This window comes from Octodon degus, unplaced genomic scaffold (assembly GCF_000260255.1).
Source record: "Octodon degus isolate 3935 unplaced genomic scaffold, OctDeg1.0 scaffold00485, whole genome shotgun sequence".
Taxonomy (NCBI): Eukaryota; Metazoa; Chordata; class Mammalia; order Rodentia; family Octodontidae; genus Octodon; species Octodon degus.
The window spans coordinates 238,094-242,838 of NW_004525061.1; the positions used below are offsets into that span (position 1 = coordinate 238,094).

At 38.0% G+C, this 4,745-nt stretch overlaps 1 pseudogene; it reads right to left on the minus strand.

Moving 5' to 3' along the window:
- The window catches only part of LOC101579844, a 22,483-nt pseudogene extending 17,906 nt beyond the window's left edge, over positions 1-4,577 (minus strand).
- Between the last annotated feature and the right edge of the window lie 168 nt (positions 4,578-4,745).

The following is a 4,745-nucleotide window of genomic DNA, read 5'->3' on the forward strand; positions in this document are numbered from 1 at the left end:
TAATAATAATTCCCAAACTTCTATACAATCAATGCAATCGCAACCAAACTATCTCACAGATCTAAACAAAAAAAAAAAATCCTAAAATTCATATGGAACCAGAAGAGAGCTAAAGTAGCAAAACAATTATGGGAAAAAAGCATAAGTTAGGGGGCATTACAATCCTGGTCTTCAAGTTATGCTACAAAGCTACAAAGATAAGAACATCATGGTAGGGCTAGGGATATAGTTCAGTGGTACAACAGCCTGCTTTGCAAGCACAAAGTCCTGGCTTCAATTCCTGGTACAAAACAAAAGAGCAAAACAAAATCATGATAATATTGGTAAAATCCAAATCATCAAAAGAGTAGACACAATCTACATAGTGGGGAAAAAAATCCAGCTGCTCCTCAGACAAAGGTCTAAGATCCAGAATATGCAAAGAACTCAAAAACATTAAGAGCTCCCAATTTAAAGAGTCAACTAAAAATGAACACCTGAAATGAATAGAAACTTCTCAGAAGAAGTGCAAATAGCCAGTAAATGCATGAAAAACTTTCAGGATTGTTTGCCACTTGAGAAATTCAAATTAAAACAACACAGATCCTACCTTACTCCAGAAAGAATGGTCATTATTGAGAAATCAAATACCAGCAAATGCTAGAGGGGTATAGAAAAAGGAACCCTTCTTTGTTGGTGGGAGTATAAAGTTGTGCAACCACTATAGAAATCAGTATGGTGATTCCTCCAAAAAAGCCTAGAAATTCTATTCAACTCAGCTGCTCCCTTTCTAGGAATCTTCCCAAAGAGATAGAGACATCATATTACAGTGATAAATACACACTCATGTTTCTAGCAGCACAATTTGTAATAGGTAACTCTTGGAAGCATGTCTATCAACAGATGAATGGATCGGGAAAATGTGGCATTTCTCTACAATAGAGTACTACTCTGCTTAAAGCATAATCTTGTGCAATTTGTATGAAAATGGATGCATCTTGAGGTCATAATGGCACATGAAATGAATCAAACATACAGTATTAGATACCACATGGCTTCTCTATACAAGAAGCTCAAAGCATAAGAGGAATATAAGTAATTAGAGGAAACAGGAAGATAGATATTTTTAAAGGTAAGGGGCGAGGAGATTGAGGGAGCATAAAGAAGAGTTAAGGGTGCAGGATGAAAGAAAAATCAAGATGTGTTACGTACTTGTGCCAACTCCCTGTGAGGAATGTAATCAGTATGTACTGCAAACATGTACTAATGCAAACATTTAAAAAGAAAAAATAATATACTATGGCAAGGACCCTTCTAACTTTCTGGTTCCCATTCAGTACTTGGTCATGTACATGTATAGATACAATTTTTATAATTATGTCCTAGTGTGTGGAATTTTGTGTATTGATCTGTTCATTTGTTTTGCAAAACCTGTTTCATATTCCCATTTATTCATTTACCTCTTCAGTAATTGTTAAAATGCATATCTGTTTCAGACACTATTCCCAGTGCCAGGAATATAAAGATAGATAAGAACCATGTCCTTGTTTGTTGAAAAGCTCCCAATTAGTGGAGTATAGCAAATACTTGTAATGCAAAGTATCGATAAACGCCTAAAGGTCCAAAACACTAAATTTAGGGTTTTTAAATGTTTAAAAAGCTATAATCATGCCTTCAATGCCAAAGCTCAGCAGGCTGAAGGATGGGAAGATAATCCAGTGGCCCAGTGTCTGCCTGGCAAGCACAAGGTCTTCAGTTCAACTCCTAGAACCAAAAAAAGAAGGTTGAGTCAAGAGGATTCCCATGAGTTTGAGGCCAGGATAGGGTACATAGTGAGTTCAGGGCCAGCCTGGACTACAGAATGAGATCCTGCCTCTAAAAGAAAAATGACATAATACAGTGTATTATCATAAATACCCATTTGAAAGTCCAAAACACTAAATTTAGGTTTGTTTTTCTGAATGTTTTAAATTTTTTAAAATTTATTATATATATGGTTCTGTTTTAGAATTACATGATATTCTGACAAATACTCATTGCTCTGTAATATTTTCTCAATGCATAGAATATTTTGTCAGTGAAGATTGTGATAAAAATGAAAACCAAAAGCACCTAATCCTATTTTTTAAAACTCCATTTTCTAAACTCAGTATACAGTATACAAATCTGACAGCCTTTGTTTCCCAAAGTAAGATAGCTACAAAAAAGAGTTTCATGTCATGCTAGAAGCGAGCTGTTGTCTTAAGAAGGGTCCAACAATAAAAAAATGGATGTCTGGTGTTTTCATTTGGATTGAAGTTTTCCATAATTAACAACCTATCTCAAGATACCAACTAAAGTCTGAAGATGTAGCTTTGTGATACAATACTGTGTGATCTCTTCTACCAAAAATGTCCCTGAAAAATGTCATATTCGTAGCAGGAGCATGTGGAGTTTTGTGAGACCTTAGGGCAATAACATCATCCCCACTCATTGAGAAGCTTATAGATCAAGGTACTGTGAGGGTATAGGGCCCATCAGAGGAAATGGACTCCTGGAGAGCACACTCCTCTCCCTGCCCCGTCCTTCATCCTCGTGGTCTCTGGCTTCCCAGCTTCCAGGCAGGGAGAGTGCTCCTCTGCCATGCCCTTCCAACATGATGTGCTTGCATTGGAGCCAGGTGAACACAGGCTGAAACCAAAGCCAAAACAACCTTTTTGTCTTCTGAGTTATTGTGTGAGCAATTTTGACTCGACAATGAAAAATCCAATGCACATATTTAAAACCACTAAAATAAGTGTCTTGATTTATTTTGGTTTTTAGTAGCGCTCATGATTGACATTTGAACATGTTTCTTATCATTGGGCATGGAGGTGCATGCTCATAATCCCAGCACTCAATGGCTGAGGCAGTAGGATTGCTGAGTTTGAAGGCAGCCTGGGATATACAGTGAGTTCAAGGCCAGGCTGGAATACATAGAAAGACTCTTGTCTCCAAAAAAGACAAAAAGTCCCTTGTGAATGCTGAAGTTGCTCTCCCTGAACCCATCAGGAATGGTAATAAAAGCAAGAAAAGCACAGGGTTGCTTGCGTCTGTCTCAGCAGGTTGTATTGAAGACTAAATCACCATGCACAATGTCATAGTTTTTACTGACCATTTAAAGTTATCAGAGGGTCAGAGTGACAGTTATAGCTGTGTAACCTCTTTTGAGAGACAACTTCTGTACGCTAGTCACAGTGTGCTACTGTGGTGGCACTGAGTGTGAAAAATTACTCAAAGACGAAGTTCAGCTTTAACTCCACAAAGCTCAAAGGGACTGCCTCACCAAAGCTCATGGGAAAGTCTCAGGGAAACAGCATCAATCTGAGAAACCCCTAGCCTTTTATTTGTAACCCAAGGGTGTAAAGAGTTTTGGTCAGAGGAAAGAAAAAAAAAAAAAAAAACAGGATTGTCTGCTAAGCAAGATGATTGGGATGTGAAGAACACAATGACTACAGCAACTTTGTAACTAAGATAAAAACAATAATTTTGGTTTTAGTTCTGCTCAGGTGCTGCCTGTTGCCCAGTAGATCTGCTCTAATCTTTAACCATGCATTCCCCTTATCTTTGCAAGTATTTCAGTTATTCCTCCAGCCAAAGTGTCTCCACACATATTCTTTTTTTGTTTTTTCTTTTCTTTTTTTTTTCAGTACTGGGGATTGAACTCAGGACCTTGCGCCTGCCAGGCTGGTGCTTACGCCACTGAGCTATATCCCCAGTCCCTCCACATATATTCTTTACTGCACTATGGAGTTGTATTATGTGCTCTCAGTATATTACCCTGTGCTGAGAAACACATAGGAATTAATCGGCACAAAGTTGTATACTAGTGATCCTGAAATTAACATATTCAGATATTTGTGTTCAGCTATATATTTCTCCATTTTTCTACCATTGATAATATTTTTAAAGCTTTAATAGTATAAAAAAACTGATAAATTGAAAGGATAAATGAAATGATTGCAATGAACCACTTTTCTTTTTCTTAGGTATGTAGTACAGGGTCTACAGTCTCACTACACAGTTTGAACTCATAGTGACTCTCCTGTTTTCACCCTCCCAAGCACTGGGATTATAGGCCTTGCCCAGTCTCAATTCCTGTCTCAGTGTGCCCTGGGGGTGGGGCTGACACTGCAACCCTGGGATCAAACCCCGGCCCCTGTGTCTGCCTAAGCAGGTGCTTTAGTCCACTGAGCTATCTGGCCAGCCCTCAAATTTATATTTATAATTTGCAACTGTTGGATCAACTACTGGATCTGAAGAAATAGATAATGGCATGCTTGATAGGACAATTCTAGAAGCACAGGTTTGAATAAAAGTAGAGACTTAAGGCACCAGTACCTATAGTTTGTACTGCCAATTATGTTTTTGGACTTGGGGAAATGTGAGTGCTAACTCTAGAGAAGTGGGAAGCGCACTGGCCAGAAGTCTCGTTTTCTCTAATTTGTCTTACAGGCGGTAATCCAGAGTGGAGCGCACCTGGACAAGTCCCCAGCTGTGTTGGAGTGGGCTGTCAGAGTGGTGCTCCCCATGTCTGTGGCACTAATACTTATTTTTCCTAAGGCTTCCCCAAAAGTCATTCTTCCAGCATTTCTAATTTTAATAATCATTTCATTGTCTGTGTAATAACATTACATAAGAAATATGTTAGCTAAGTTTTTAAATGTTACTACAGCAAAGTTTTACAAACTAAATATTATATTCTGATGAAAGCAAAAAAAAAAATACAATAATGAAAAACATCAAGG